General features: G+C 40.3%; 1 non-coding gene across 1 annotated transcript; it reads right to left on the bottom strand.

The window, feature by feature from the left end:
- Positions 1-1,625: 1,625 nt before the first annotated feature.
- On the bottom strand, positions 1,626-9,842 carry LOC108718284. The gene is made up of 7 exons (XR_005961664.1): positions 9,786-9,842; positions 7,071-7,187; positions 6,593-6,683; positions 5,058-5,203; positions 4,773-4,867; positions 2,621-2,709; positions 1,626-1,955 (listed from the first exon to the last, which is right to left on the bottom strand). It is a non-coding gene; the product is annotated as a cysteine-rich venom protein (transcript).
- Between the last annotated feature and the right edge of the window lie 7,812 nt (positions 9,843-17,654).

The following is a 17,654-nucleotide window of genomic DNA, read 5'->3' as shown; positions in this document are numbered from 1 at the left end:
GGAGGGAGCATGTAGCCTTCTCTTTTTCTGCAGCCTGCATTCCTATAACTTAGGACAATAGTGGGTAGAAGAAGAGAAGCCAACATGCTTATATGTTATTCACACGTCCAAGTTAGGGATTGGCCATAAAAAAAAGACTGCAATGGGGCCCCTTTATTACTATCTGCCATTCAGTATCATGCAGTTTAACAGTCAGTAGATCAGGTTAAATTATTTTCCCACTCCTGACACCATTTCTGTTTCAAGATCAGATAGTGATACTGAAATATAACGGCACTAAAGCATATAATAATTATATAATTGGTCCAGGAATGACACTTCTTGGTTTCAAGGTTCTGCACAAGACCCATCCTCATTTATAGTTGTAGAACCTTGACCCACACAGAAGGTTTTGGTTGTAGGTGTAGGGGACTGGTAAATTAGTATCCCCTTATTAATTGGAGGCAGTCCCCTAGACTTATAGACACCTAACTAGGTCGTAAAATAAAGTTATGAGGGGGACCTGTTTCCTTATCCTGCTTTAAGCTTCACCCCCCCTGCAGTTCAACCAGTGCCCAGTAGATGGCAATGTGCTAAAGTATAAAGTCCTGGACAGCCATGTGCTAAGGATCCAATTTGTGTAAGCCCTGGCCTGAGCAGGCAGGAAGGGTAAGATGGAACCTAGACATGTCAGGTCTTGTAAGGATAGGCTACTCACCTTAAGAGGTCACTCTAGGAGTGACAGATAGTCAGGGTATTTAGCCGAGCATCTTGAGGCTCCTCTGAGGATTGTGAGTGGGATTAGGATCCTGGGTACTAATTGCCCAGAAGTAGGGAATAAGTGTACAGACCTAGGGATGTAGACATTCCCCTCAGGTTCCACTTAGGGAAAAGGCTGAAAGCTGGGGTATCTCCTTGCTGCTGTACATGTTCTATTCCCTGCGGGGACTGATACTGACCAAAGGAGCTGTGAGTATATGTGGATTATTGTGTTGAATATATATATTCTCTGGTTATACTATAAGAACCACTGGTGCCCAATTATTGTATACTGCACAAAGTTACAGTTATACTACACCGTTTACGAGGGGTTACCCCTGAATAATTAAGGTCTCATCCGGAGCACAGTATTAAGGGTGAAGATCATAGTAGAGAACAGTGCACTCAATTTACTGTAGCGCTACATAGGCTTTATTAAACAGGCTGTAGAACTGCCTAGCCGGCTCCACATGTAAAGTGTCATAACCATAGAATCCTAGGATACTCAATACTCTAGCATAGTCTCTGGACTGCTGTAGAGGGTGCCCTCTAGTGTCAGCAGTGCTGCATAGCAATAAACAAGGCATTATAAACATGTCCTCAAAAGAACTGTTATTACACACTACAATAGAACTCAACTTTACAAAGAACTCAGCTATTGGACCTACATCCTCTTTAGTATTAAATTCATTACGACTCTTCCATTTTCAGAGGGGGTGTCATCATGTGGGACTGCCTGCTCCAGCGAGCACTCCCATACAGCTACTGCCAATGGGGCTACACTATGCTCCCCCACTGCCTGTGCCAATGAAAACTGAAAATTACTTTCCCTATATCCTCTCTGTCTGGGACTGGCATTAGGTCAAAAATGAACCAAGTGAGGTCCATTTATTGTTCTAGTTATTTTTTATTGCAGTTGTGACATCAGTAAAAACACTGTATCCATTTCTAGAAACCAATACATTTAATACACATTATACACATTTACCCGTATAGATACATACAGTATATATTTCTGATTAAAACTGTTTTATGACACCAACTTATTTGTCACCCAATAGCCCCATCGCCCCAACGAAAGTTCTCCAATCATATGATCTGATTGTTCCTGCAGAGACATGTGCCACGGCAGCCATCCATTATCATTGGAATGATATTGCAATAGGCGATGAAATTACTGCAGCCGGTATATAGATCTTGATATGGGCAGTAATTGGCTGAAAAAGAAAACAAATGCTCAATAAAAAAAGGCTTCTTATTTTATACTATGCCTTCAAATATTTGCATATAAAAAGACCGGTACCCAACCGAACCCAACCGAATCCCCTGATTCACTCGTTATACTATATGTTAAATTATACCATGATACCCAAAATTCATCTGAAATCCAATACATTTTCCATCAAACCACCGATTTTTGGGACCATGATCCAGAACTGTCCTACCTAAGAAAAGAACCCTATTTAGACCCCCACGTAGACACACAAGTGAGCTGTGAAGTTGTAGCATTCAGGAATCCATTTGAAATCTTGCTGCTACAAGTCTGACTTTTCTGTAAAGCAAGAAGCCCCAACTAGTCCTTCATCAATGCCCTTTTGAGCCCCTGGAACTTTCTAGCTGGGAACCTACTAACTTTAGGAATCAGACTGAGTAAAACGAGGTACAGGAGAGGATCTGGCACAGAGGTGGTCAAAACAGGAACGAAAGTCAAGTCATGCAGCAAGAATCGTAGTCAAATCTACAGACATGGGTCAAAGTACTAGGTAATTAAACAAAAAGGACTTAAGCAGGATCTGTACAACCAGAAGCCAGCATGGCCAGTGGATTGAAGACAAGAATGAACTTTAAAGGAAGTTTTGGCACCAAAACAACAGAAACTTACTGCAAAGGCCATTATCACAGGCTCCTGGACAGTCTCCACACGTTGGGCCAGACTTGTATGGAGTTGTGATGGTATTAACATTATTTCCCCTAAAATTGTAAGAAAACGTCATTAGTAAGTGGAGAATATGGACAGGACATTGGGGTGTATGGGTACTGTATGAGCTGTTTTCATAATATGTATACAAACAAACAAAAGTTGTGCTCACCACAAATTTTTAAAAACATTAAGCGGGGGTGCAATGAGGTTGTGACCACAATATTCACATAGACGAATAAAAAAGTTCCTCTGCACTTTGTCCATATATTGCAATATATTTAAGCTGGCCAAAGTCATCGGGATGACTTTGACGTAGTTGGCCAGCGTAAATATATTGTAATATATGGACAAACAATCCCTGTTTTGTTTAAAGGGGAAGGCATTTTTAGTAGCTTAAGGCACAAAATGTTTCAATGTCCTTAATATATTAATAATGGGTTGAGTGCAGGAACTCTTGTATTTCTTTTGTAGCATTATTATTATTATTAAGAGGTGCACTGTGAGGAGCCTGGTATCAGAGAATTCATTAGATAATGCCAACAGTATTCATTATAGGGAATATCTTCCTCTATCCCTACCAACAAGTGATCCAGACCTCTAGTAGCCAAAGCCAGAAACATACAGCTACAAGGTGCCCCTTAGCTCAGAACAGGATGACTGGTACAGGAAAATATTGGTGATCCACTCAAACCCCCTCAGTGCTACAAGAACCCCCAGGTTGGCCTGCCACACAGTTTGGCAATTACTGGACTGGACACAAACTTGAGGTCCAGTTTTACTGAGACACGTACATTTATTTCATGGCCCTTTCTCTTTATATTTACCAGCCACTGGTTGGAGTTTAGTTTCCTAAAACAATGCGGTGATGTCAAACTAACCCCATGTCATGAGGGTGATAATGATTTTTTGAAGACTAAATTCCACTTACACACAATGGTAGTTTGAAATAAGGTCTCTAAAATGTCAGGATTGGATCATTATCTTATCACATGGAGTTGGTTGACATCTTTTACAGAAGTTGTTGGACTTTTTCATTTTAAGCCTCCCTTAGAGTCAGACTTTGGTCATGGCCCCCCTTAGCTTAGGCCCCTTTGGTCACAGATATAATAAAACATTGGTGACCAATTAACATGGGTCATTAAGTCGTGGTCAGGCACTGTATAGGCATTCTCCCCAAAGCTCATCCTAACTGGCATTCAGGCCCCCACTGTCCTTGTTCCAAGTTACTTAAGGGGCCGCCAACGCCAATGTTTTGGACTTCTGCCTAAACCATTATTTGGTCAGAGAAAAGGTAAAGGCAGTTTCCAGAATGAAAATATTCACTTACGCTGTGCAGTACTGGCAAACATATAAGTACTGGTAGCAGTCCTGGTGTACATATAAGGATCCTGGTAGCAGAGACTTCACTAGATAATGCCAATAGTAGTCATTCTAGGGAATACCTTCCTCTATCCCTACCAACAAGTGATCCAGACCTCTAGTAGCTAAAGCCAGAAACATACAGCTACAAGGCGCCCCTTAGCTCAGAACAAGATGACTGGTACACGAAAATATTGGTGATCCACTCAAACCCCCTCAGTTCTACAAGAACCCCCAGGTTGTTCAGCCACACAGTTTGGCAATTATTGGACTAGTTAAGCCTCTAGTAGGATTCTAGACACACACAAACTTGATGTCAAACTAACCCCATGTCATGAGGGTGATAATGACCCAGTCTTGAATTTTTTCAAGACTAAATTCCACTAACACACAATAGTTATTTGAAATAAGGTCTCTAAAATGTCAGGACTGGATCATTATCTCATCATATGGAGTTGGTTGACATCTTTTACAGCAGTTGTTGGACTTTTTCATTTTAAACCTTCCTTAGAGTGAGACTTTGGTTATGGCCCCCCCTTAGCTTATAACAAGGTCACAGGTATAATAAAACATTGGTGACCAATTAACATGGGTCATTAAGTCATGGTCAGGCACTGTATAGGCATTCTCCCCACTGTCCTTGTTCCAAGTTACTTAAGGGGCCGCCAAGGTCAATGTTTGAGACTTCTGCCTAAACCATTATTTGGTCAGAGAAAAGGTAAAGGCAGTTTCCAGAATGAAAATATTCACTTACGCTGTGCAGTACTGGCAAACATATAAGTACTGGTAATAGTTTGCAGGACAGTAGGAGACAGCACATCCCACCATGTATGAATTGTACCACATGAGCTGTAAGAGTAAAAAATATGTCCATTAATAACCTTAACTGATCTTAACTGTCTAGTATTTTTCAACAGCCAACTAAAATATGGGAAGTATAATATATATATATATATAAATATACATGTACATGTAAATCCTGATTGTATTGTCTCTTGTGAATCTCAATACGAGTCTGACACACTATTAAGTATCTTACCTGGGTATAATGTCCTGTGGTCTTTCCGGCAACAGTGGGTCCCACTCCATATTGAAAAATGTCACCCTCACTGTACCATGCTTGAATGGCTTCCTCCCAAGAGGCTGGATATGTAGCCATGTAAATATTTTCTCCACAGTTGAAACCTAAACAATTCACAGGATTATTTTTTGCACAAATAGAAATTTGTTGAATGTTGGACTTAGAAGTGGATCCCACTGGTCCCAACTGATATTAGAGGGCTGCTGATAGAAGAGCAACTAAGGAGGACCAGCACCCCTCGTTGAATCACAGGTCTCCCCCACCCCCCACCATCTCCTGTGGGTCCTGAGTAGAGTCCTCAATAGTAATACCACTAGTTCTATCCTCTTGATTGCACAGTCCAATATCTGGATGAAAAGTATTAGTAATGTAGTTCTACTGTGGCCACTTTAGTAATTTAATAGGTAATTAATGTTCATCAAGTAGTGTTGTGGGGGGGAGGGGTGCTGAAAAACCGCTTGGGGTGCAAGTATTCAGGTGATAGAATAGGACTGCCAATGCAACAACTTTTCAAACCATTGTCAAGATTATATTCCTGACAGTCAGGATAAGTTGTAAAGTAGATGGATGTGTTAGGCTTCCTGGTGGATCCATCAGTTCAAGAGATAATACATTTGCCCCACTGTGTATATTGCCGAATTGGGACAGGAATATAAAGTTTGGGGTATGATCGGGTAAGAAAGGTGGTCAGAAGTATTTATTTTAGTTATTGCCACAGCTGGAGGGGAGTGGGGAAGATTAGATCTAATGATGAGCGAATTAATTTGCCAGCCATGGAATTGCGGTGACATTCCGAATTTTGCAATGTGTGAATTTTTTTGCAAAACTGCAGCGAAAAACTTTAATGTGCGTAAAAACACCCATTCACTTCAATGCGTTTCGCAAAATTTTGCCGATTTGTGAAGTTTTCCGCAACTTCGCGAAAAAGGACAGATTCGCTCATCTCTACTTAGATCCAGGTTTAATTTACAACAATAGGGTTGACTGCTAAGTGATCTGATGTCTGTGGGCAGGGGTCCTGTAAGTCCTTGGCATCTTGTTGCTTGTTTTCACTTCCCCAATTGACCCTTTGGGTTCAGTGGTTGGCAAGACACGTGGCCCTAAGATTATGTGTCAAAGTAAACATCTGTAATAAGCCAATCAATGTGTAAAGCTGTTATGTTATCTATCTATACGTTTACTATGATGTTCTTATCTGTCCGTGGCCTTTACCAACCCCAAAACCTGGATTCTATTTCTCTTGCCTCAGATGGGACAATGGGGTGGATGAGCCAAATGGGTGGATGAGTAGAGCTGTGAGTAGTGTTAGGGGGTAAGGGAACTAGACGGCCTCCTTGGCACTGCCCAAAATACAAGGCACCTCTTGTGTTTGTATCAAACCATGAACTATATTTTATTTTATTCCAACTGTTTTTTTTTTTTATGAGTAACTTTTGCCTAAATCTCACCAATATATCTTGGACGAGCCGCACGCAACGGAATCTTTAACTTACCTGGAATGGTGCGTTGATCTGATGTGCTATGAGTGAAAGAACATGTTGCTGACCAATTCCCCGCATTCTGTGCCGTGTCCTCGTTCCACATCTACAGAAAAATAGGGAAAACAGCAAGATAACCATTTAATTGCAACACTGAGCAGAAATATTTGGATCTAGTGTTATATATGGGAGCATGCTCAATGTTGTCTCTTCTTCAATGCAAGCGCCTCAAATCCCTCTGCCTATGATTAAGGGCACCTTGCCTGTTTTTAAGAAAACCAATAAACTATTATTAACTTTTTGGAGTGCGGGCTGCGGTCCATACTTTTGGGAACTATAATGGAAGCTCTGGGGGAAACTTGAGGACTTTGCAGCCTTCCCAGATATTAACGGTGAGCTGGGAGAGGCTTCTTTTATCATTCCCTACTCTTTCAGAGGGATTATGAGACCTGAGATTGACATTCACTGTCTCTATTCCCTCCTATTTCCTTACCATTTTCAGCATGTTTTGTGCAGTCGGATTTGCAATTCTCCTGTAGGAGTTGTGGGTGTCGACAATGGTCTGTCTGACAGTTGAAATATCAGTCGATAAAGAAAGTGGAATCCCAGCCTGAAATAAAGCGATTGATGAATTTTCGAGTCATTTATTAAAAAAACAAAAACACATTTGTCTTTTTTAACAAAAAAGTGCAGCTTGGTGATTTTTTTATATTATTTATAACGTTTCATGTTTATTTTTTTTTCATGTCTTTATGAATGACATACACACGGCTGTGTACCACATTTTCCTGACACATGGATTAAAGAGCTTGCAATCTAATGCTAGTGCCAGAGATCAAGGGTCTAAGCACAGATCTGAGGTTTATACTGCTATTCTGAAGCCTATAGAAATGGAAACTGATACAACAATGAAGTTAAACAAATATTTAATTTGTTTCCCTGCTATATTTCCAATAGTTACTACATTCTTTGTAGTAAAAATTAATTATTTATTAATAATCACATTAAAAAGTTTTTGGTACATACTGACCCCACATACGCGTTTCGTACTCTCCCGCACTTTCATTAGTGTCTCCGTCAGTAGCACTTTGAACACAGAATTTAAATCCAGGTAATCCCACCCCTTTTCTCTTAAAACCAATCAAAAGTCACAGGGGATTAACCCTACTTCCTTTGTGTCTATGCAGGGTATTCGTACCGTTTCTTTACATTATACATTGTAATCTTAAGTTTCATTTTTATACCATAGCATCTAAAAATTAATTGTTATACAGCATAATGTATTAGAAGTACAGGTATGGGACCTGTTATCTAGGATGCTCGGGACCTGGGATTTTCCGGATAACGGATCTTTCCGTAATTTGGGTCTTCATGCCTTAAATCTGCTAGAAATTCATTTAAACATTAAATAAACCCAATAGGCTGGTTTTACTTCCAATAAGGATTAATTATATCTTAGCTGGGATCAAGTACAAGCGACTGTTTTATTATTACACAGAAAAAGGAAATCATTTTTAAATATTTGGATTATTTGGATAAAATGGAGTCTATGGGAGACAGCTATTCCGTAATTCGGAGCTTTCTGGATATCGGGTTTCCGGATAAGGGAAATATCATAATCATGAAAAAAGTTATACTTAATTCACTTAAAGAACTTTGCACAAACTTCCATTTTTGTAAATATATTATAATTTATAAAAGCCGTCACAAATTCATTCTATTTAGAGTTTTGTAGGATAAACGTATGTAATGCTAATCTGGGCTATCCAGACCACAAGGAGTTAATGTCCAGCTAAATGGTAATGAGCATGGGTTACATTGGACTCACACATCAGGGCCTTCGCGAAGTGGAAGCTATCCCTTTAAGGTGTAGTGAAACTACAACACACAGGCTGCTGTACATAAAAGATAGATTGATTTGACGCCAGGAGGTTCTTTGGTGAGGACGGAGGAGAGCAGAAGATGATTCAGCACAATGAAGACTTTCACTCCCATAAGGAATAGTATTCAAGTGTATATTAATTCCCAGAAGACAGATATATCTTTGTGGGGATCGGGATCACCAGTGGAGGGAGCCAAAGTCTAAAGCCTAACACCCTATCCATTGAGGCCCTGCACTAAAGGCAAACAAGAAGCCTTTGGGAAGCTACTCCCTGCTACTATCCTTGGTGGAGCACACAGCTGTTCATGCTATATAAAGCTGACTATCTCACTCTCCTAGAGAGTATATTAAAGATCTGCCCTAATGATAGCTAACCTCGTTCACAGGGTTTCCTGGTTCCTGACTGGTACAGGTCCCTTTGGGGCAAATGGTTTTACTGGGGCCTTGGTGATCCCAGGCTCAATGGGAAACACCTAGCTGGAAGGACACCAGGAGCCAGAGGAAGAGGCCGTTCCTTTCCAACACTATATAAGAGTGTGGCAGGAAGTGGTCATTAAACCTTTGGCCAATAACTAGTGGTGTACTATGTGAACTGTTACAGGGGCTTATGCCCAATAACAAAAGATATAAGAAAGGTAGGGAATTAACTCTATAGGGGCATAGCAATCCTATATGTCCCTACACATATTTCTGTAACATGGGGCAGATCTCTACCCTTTCGTGTTTAGGTATAACATGTGACATCAAATTCATGGTTAAGCCCTAATGGCAGACATGTTTCCAGATGAAAAATCCAATACACCTCTCTCATTTCTAAAAGTCTAAAGAGCTTGCAATCGATTACTGGCGCCAGAGATGAAGGGTCTAAGCGCAGATCTGAGGTTTATACTGCTATTCTGGAGCCTATAGAAATGGAAACTGATACGACAATGAAGTTTAACAAATATTTCATTTGTTTCCCTGCTATTTTTCCAATTACATTTGCTCATTACAACATTAATTGCTGATCAGCAGCTGCATGTGATCTGAGAAATCTATAACTTTTATTTAATGTAAAGTATATGACAAGCTATAGACAAGGAACTGTGTAACAGAGGGAAGAGCGGGATTCAGTTACAGGCGCTAAATTGTATTAGTGCTGATATCAGCAGTGATATATTGCCAATGAGATTAAATTAGTTGCCTACTAGTTTTAAATAAATAATCTAATAATCTAATTGGACTCTACAGAACATTTCAACATGAGTGTCTGTGTTACTTTTGCTGGGGTCCAATTGTGCGCCTAGTACTAAAGGTATAGAAATAAAACAATGACCAATTACATACCGACTCAACTCCTTGTATCATAAGTGTCATTACACCGAGAACTGCAATCAGTATCATTTTCCTAAAAAAAATGCAGATGAATGAAACTGTTTACTATTAATGCTTGGTAAAATATACATTATCCCTTATAATACATGAGTGATACTCAGAGTTCCCTGTATAACTCAGCCTGCAGCCTTGTGTCTTTATATGGTCACAGAACAACCCCTCAGTGACTTCTAATATCCTTATCATTTACAGTAGGGGGTACATTATCCCTTATAATACATGAGTGATACTCAGAGTTCCCTGTATAACTCAGCCTGCAGCCTTGTGCCTTTATATGGTCACAGAACAACCCCTCAGTGACTTCTAATATCCTTATCATTTACAGTAGGGGGTACATTATCTCTTATAATACATGAGTGATACTCAGAGTTCCCTGTATAACTCAGCCTGCAGCCTTGTGTCTTTATATGGTCACAGAACCCCTCAGTGACTTCTAATATCCTTATCATTTACAGTAGGGGGTACATTATCCCTTATAATACATGAGTGATACTCAGAGTTCCCTGTATAACTAAGCCTGCAGCCTTGTGCCTTTATATGGTCACAGAACAACCCCTCAGTGACTTCTAATATCCTTATCATTTACAGTAGGGGGTACATTATCTCTTATAATACATGAGTGATACTCAGAGTTCCCTGTATAACTCAGCCTGCAGCCTTGTGTCTTTATATGGTCACAGAACCCCTCAGTGACTTCTAATATCCTTATCATTTACAGTAGGGGGTACATTATCCCTTATAATACATGAGTGATACTCAGAGTTCCCTGTATAACTAAGCCTGCAGCCTTGTGCCTTTATATGGTCACAGAACAACCCCTCAGTGACTTCTAATATCCTTATCATTTACAGTAGGGGGTACATTATCTCTTATAATACATGAGTGATACTCAGAGTTCCCTGTATAACTCAGCCTGCAGCCTTGTGTCTTTATATGGTCACAGAACCCCTCAGTGACTTCTAATATCCTTATCATTTACAGTAGGGGGTACATTATCTCTTATAATACATGAGTGATACTCAGAGTTCCCTGTATAACTCAGCCTGCAGCCTTGTGCCTTTATATGGTCACAGAACCCCTCAGTGACTTCTAATATCCTTATCATTTACAGTAGGGGGTACATTATCCCTTATAATACATGAGTGATACTCAGAGTTCCCTGTATAACTCAGCCTGCAGCCTTGTGCCTTTATATGGTCACAGACCCCCTCAGTGACTTCTAATATCCTTATCATTTACAGTAGGGGGTACATTATCCCTTATAATACATGAGTGATACTCAGAGTTCCCTGTATAACTCAGCCTGCAGCCTTGTGCCTTTATATGGTCACAGAACAACCCCTCAGTGACTTCTAATATCCTTATCATTTACAGTAGGGGGTACATTATCCCTTATAATACATGAGTGATACTCAGAGTTCCCTGTATAACTCAGCCTGCAGCCTTGTGCCTTTATATGGTCACAGAACAACCCCTCAGTGACTTCTAATATCCTTATCATTTACAGTAGGGGGTACATTATCCCTTATAATACATGAGTGATACTCAGAGTTCCCTGTATAACTCAGCCTGCAGCCTTGTGCCTTTATATGGTCACAGAACCCCTCAGTGACTTCTAATATCCTTATCATTTACAGTAGGGAGTATATTATCCCTTAAAATTCAAAAGTGATACTCAGAGTTCCCTGTATAACTCAGCCTGCAGCCTTGTGCCTTTATATGGTCACAAAACAAACCCTCAGTGACTTCTAATATCCTTATCATTTACAGTAGGGGGTACATTATCCCTTATAATACATGAGTGATACTCAGAGTTCCCTGTATAACTCAGCCTGCAGCCTTGTGCCTTTATATGGTCACAGACCCCCTCAGTGACTTCTAATATCCTTATCATTTACAGTAGGGGGTACATCATCCCTTATAATTCAAAAGTGATACTCAGAGTTCCCTGTATAACTCAGCCTGCAGCCTTGTGCCTTTATATGGTCACAAAACAACCCCTCAGTGACTTCCAATATCCTTATCATTTACAGTAGGGGGTACATTATCCCTTATAATACATGAGTGATACTCAGAGTTCCCTGTATAACTCAGCCTGCAGCCTTGTGCCTTTATATGGTCACAGAACAACCCCTCAGTGACTTCTAATATCCTTATCATTTACAGTAGGGGGTACATTATCCCTTATAATACATGAGTGATACTCAGAGTTCCCTGTATAACTATATAAGTAAAAAGGTCAATACCAATATTTATTTATTGTATCAACTAAAAGAGAATACTACACCATTTATGAAAGAATAGGACACAATAAATATATTACAGTATATAGAATAATACAGTACAACGTACCTCTGTGTTGGGAGCAGGTGCTGCTGGTTAAAGCTCAGTGTGTTGGGTAGAGATATAAATGAGAAGCTTCTGGAGGCAGAATATATAGAGGCAGATAATGAGCGCTACCTGTTAGGTCCATAATTATGTTATAATGAGGGTATCGTTCCATGTAACGCGTTTCTTACGCCACATTTTTACATTAGGAAGATCAGGGGTTGTGTCACTTTCTCTATCATCCATCAGGGAGCGGATCTACAAGATGTAACTGTGAAATATCGACCTTCCCTTCAGCCTAATCTCAGCCCAACATGATAAGTTACACATATTCCCCCTGATTTATAAAATGTAGGAAATCTGATACATGATTAGGTAAGCAAGGAAGGGTCTTCTTAGCCTTCAGATAAAGGGTTGTCCCCCCAAACAATCCATAAATTTGATCTGACCCTTCCTCTACCTCTTGTTAATAGAACAGGGGAGATTAGGGGGCAGGTGCCGCTACCTGGAGGGGAAGGTACAAAGTTTTGCTTTTACACCTGCTCTTTGCACTTTGCACCTTTCCCTCCTTAGTAATGAGCCTTTGTGTTTTACTCACTGTGATAATTCAGAGATCCAGTTAGTGAGTCGTTATTGTAATTAATTAGGGGCTTGAGTTTATGAGTTAATGTTGAACCCCTGCAGCATAATCAACAGCATCAACATTATCCCTTTCATCCTATGAGATCCATTATTTTGCAACATTTATGAATGTTCTTCTAATGGCTACATGTTGGGGACTGATATAATTACTCACAGTCACATATTAACTGCTATTAAGCTTTTATTTTTGTCCACACGACAGATTTGGGGCGTCAAAGGCCCTTTCTCAAGTGATGCCCGAAACATGTTGTGTGGACAAATATAAAAGCTTAATAGCAGTTAATATCTGCCTAGTGTATGATTCCCAACCTATGATGTTGGGGACTGAACCAATACTGTTCTTGTATTATTATGGACACCTCTATCTCAAATGTTAGATTCCTTCCAGTTCCAAAAACATTTTAGTATTTTATGGGTGTTTACATATATGGTTTATGTAATTCAGCAGAAATGTAGTCCCATAACTAAGCACAATTCAGCAGGAACAGCCCCCTCTGTACAGAGAGATCCCATAAAACTATGACAGCATAGGTATTCCCTGTACTAAGCACAATTCAGCAGGAACAGTCTCTAAGTTTGCTCATAGTCTGTACAGAGAGATCACATAAAACTATGGCAGCATAGGTATTCCCTGTACTAAGCACAATTCAGCAGGAACAGCACCCTACATTTGCTCATAGTCTGTACACAGTATACATATGCTGCCATAGTTTTATGGTATTTCTCTGTACAGTCCCTGTATAGAGAAATCCCATAAAACTATGGCAGCATAGGCATTCCCCTGTACTAAGCACAATTCAGCAGGAACAGTCCCTAAGTTTGCTCATAGTCTGTACAGAGAGATCCCATAAAACTATGGCAGCATAGGTATTCCCCTGTACTAAGCACAATTCAGCAGGAACAGTCCCTAAGTTTTCTCATACTCTGTACATAGTTTTATGGGATCTCTCTGTACAGACTATGAGCAAATCTAGGGGACTGTTCCTGCTGAATTGTGCTTAGTACATGGGAATACCTATGCTGCCATAGTTTTATGGGATTTCTCTATGGTTTGTACAGACAGAATTCATCAATATATGGCAGCATAGCCGTTCTCATGTACGGAATAATATTTTCAATTTGTTCATAGCCTGTACAGAGAGATACCATAAAACTATGGCAGCATATGTATACTGTGTACAGACTATGAGCAAATGTAGGGTGCTGTTCCTGCTGAATTGTGCTTAGTACAGGGGAATATTTATGCTGCCATAGTTTTATGGGATCTCTCTGTACAGACTATGAGGAAACTTATGGGGCTGTTCCTGCTGAATTGTGTTTAGTACAGGGAATACCTATGCTGCCATAGTTTTATGGGATCTCTCTGTACAGACTATAAGCAAATTTAGGGACTGTTCCTGCTGAATTGTGCTTAGTACAGGGGAATACCTATGCTGCCATAGTTTTATGGGATCTCTCTGTACAGACTATGAGCAAACTTATGGGGCTGTTCCTGCTGAATTGTGCTTAGTACGGGGAATACCTATGCTGCCATAGTTTTATGGGATCTCTCTGTACAGACTATAAGCAAATTTAGGGACTGTTCCTGCTGAATTGTGCTTAGTACAGGGGAATACCTATGCTGCCATAGTTTTATGGGATCTCTCTGTACAGACTATGAGCAAACTTAGGGGCTGTTCATGCTGAATTGTGCTTAGTTCAGAGGAATATTTTTGCTGCCATAGTTTTATGGGATCTCTCTGTACAGACTTTGAGTAAACTTAGGGGCTGTTCCTGCTGAATTGTGCTTAGTACAGGGGGATACCTATGCTGCCATAGTTTTATGTGATCTCTCTGTACAGACTATGAGCAAACTTAAGGACTGTTCCTGCTGAATTGTGCTTAGTACAGGGAATACCTATGCTGCCATAGTTTTATGTGATCTCTCTGTACAGACTATGAGCAAATTTAGGGACTGTTCCTGCTGAATTGTGCTTAGTACAGGGAATAGCTATGCTGCCATAGTTTTATAGGATCTCTCTGTACAGACTATGAGGAAACTTATGGGGCTGTTCCTGCTGAATTGTGCTTAGTACAGGGAATACCTATGCTGCCATAGTTTTATGGGATCTCTCTGTACAGACTATAAGCAAATTTAGGGACTGTTCCTGCTGAATTGTGCTTAGTACAGGGGAATACCTATGCTGCCATAGTTTTATGGGATCTCTCTGTACAGACTATGAGCAAACTTAGGGGCTGTTCATGCTGAATTGTGCTTAGTTCAGAGGAATATTTTTGCTGCCATAGTTTTATGGGATCTCTCTGTACAGACTTTGAGTAAACTTAGGGGCTGTTCCTGCTGAATTGTGCTTAGTACAGGGGGATACCTATGCTGCCATAGTTTTATGTGATCTCTCTGTACAGACTATGAGCAAACTTAAGGACTGTTCCTGCTGAATTGTGCTTAGTACAGGGAATACCTATGCTGCCATAGTTTTATGTGATCTCTCTGTACAGACTATGAGCAAATTTAGGGACTGTTCCTGCTGAATTGTGCTTAGTACAGGGAATAGCTATGCTGCCATAGTTTTATAGGATCTCTCTGTACAGACTATGAGGAAACTTATGGGGCTGTTCCTGCTGAATTGTGCTTAGTACAGGGAATACCTATGCTGCCATAGTTTTATGGGATCTCTCTGTACAGACTATAAGCAAATTTAGGGACTGTTCCTGCTGAATTGTGCTTAGTACAGGGGAATACCTATGCTGCCATAGTTTTATGGGATCTCTCTGTACAGACTATGAGCAAACTTAGGGGCTGTTCCTGCTGAATTGTGCTTAGTTCAGAGGAATATTTTTGCTGCCATAGTTTTATGGGATCTCTCTGTACAGACTTTGAGTAAACTTAGGGGCTGTTCCTGCTGAATTGTGCTTAGTACAGGGAATACCTATACTGCCATAGTTTTATGTGATCTCTCTGTACAGACTATGAGCAAACTTAGGGGCTGTTCCTGCTGAATTGTGCTTAGTTCAGAGGAATATTTTTGCTGCCATAGTTTTATGGGATCTCTCTGTACAGACTTTGAGTAAACTTAGGGGCTGTTCCTGCTGAATTGTGCTTAGTACAGGGAATACCTATACTGCCATAGTTTAATGGGATCTCTCTGTACAGACTATGAGCAAACTTAGGGGACTGTTCCTGCTGAATTGTGCTTAGTACAGGGAATACCTATGCTGCCATAGTTTTATGGGATCTCTCTGTACAGACTATGAGCAAACTTAGGGGCTGTTCCTGCTGAATTGTGCTTAGTTCAGAGGAATATTTTTGCTGCCATAGTTTTATGGGATCTCTCTGTACAGACTTTGAGTAAACTTAGGGGCTGTTCCTGCTGAATTGTGCTTAGTACAGGGAATACCTATACTGCCATAGTTTTATGTGATCTCTCTGTACAGACTATGAGCAAACTTAGGGGCTGTTCCTGCTGAATTGTGCTTAGTTCAGAGGAATATTTTTGCTGCCATAGTTTTATGGGATCTCTCTGTACAGACTTTGAGTAAACTTAGGGGCTGTTCCTGCTGAATTGTGCTTAGTACAGGGAATACCTATACTGCCATAGTTTTATGAGATCTCTCTGTACAGACTATGAGCAAACTTAAGGACTGTTCCTGCTGAATTGTGCTTAGTACAGGGAATACCTATGCTGCCATAGTTTTATGTGATCTCTCTGTACAGACTATGAGCAAATTTAGGGACTGTTCCTGCTGAATTGTGCTTAGTACAGGGAATAGCTATGCTGCCATAGTTTTATGGGATCTCTCTGTACAGACTATGAGCAAACTTAGGGACTGTTCCTGCTGAATTGTGCTTAGTATAGAGGAATACCTATGCTGCCATAGAGATAAAGGCGTCCACAATAATACAAGAACAGCATTGGTTCAGTCCCCAACATGTAGCCATTAGAAGAAACATTCATAAATGTTGCAAAATAATGGATCTCATAGGATGAAAGGGATAATGTTGATGCTGTTGATTATGCTGCAGGGGTTCAACATTAACTCATAAACTCAGGCTCCTAATTAATGACAATACAGACTCACTAACTGGATCTCTGAATTATCACAGTGAGTAAAACACAAAGGCTCATTACTAAGGAGGGAAAGGTGCAAAGTGCAAAGAGCAGGTGTAAAAGCAAAACTTTGTACCTTCCCCTCCAGGTAGCGGCACCTGCCCCCTAATCTCCCCTGTTCTATTAACAAGAGGTAGAGGAAGGGTCAGATCAAATTTATGGATTGTTTGGGGGGACAACCCTTTATCTGAAGGCTAAGAAGACCCTTCCTTGCTTACCTAATCATGTATCAGATTTCCTACATTTTATAAATCAGGGGGAATATGTGTAACTTATCATGGTGTTCTCTCTGTGCTGTCGATCCATTTCACACAATTGTGAAGTCCCTGTTATTTTCTCAGGGTGTAATTACTGCCCTGGGCTGAGATTGGGCTGAAGGGAAGGTCGATATTTCACAGTTACATCTTGTAGATCCGCTCCCTGGTGGATGATAGAGAAAGTGACACAACCCCTGATCTTCCTAATGTAAAAATGTGGCGTAAAAAACGCGTTACATGGAACGATACCCTCATTATAACATAATTATGGACCTAACAGGTAGCGCTCATTATCTGCCTCTATATATTCTGCCTCCAGAAGCTTCTCATTTATATCTCTACCCAACACACTGAGCTTTAACCAGCAGCACCTGCTCCCAACACAGAGGTACGTTGTACTGTATTATTATATATACTGTAATATATTTATTGTGTCCTATTATATCATAAATGATGTAGTATTCTCTTTTAGTTGATACTATTGATTC

This window comes from Xenopus laevis, chromosome 5S (genome assembly GCF_017654675.1).
Source record: "Xenopus laevis strain J_2021 chromosome 5S, Xenopus_laevis_v10.1, whole genome shotgun sequence".
In the NCBI taxonomy this organism is placed as follows: domain Eukaryota; kingdom Metazoa; phylum Chordata; class Amphibia; order Anura; family Pipidae; genus Xenopus; species Xenopus laevis.
This window is presented reverse-complemented; position numbering and strand designations above follow the sequence as displayed.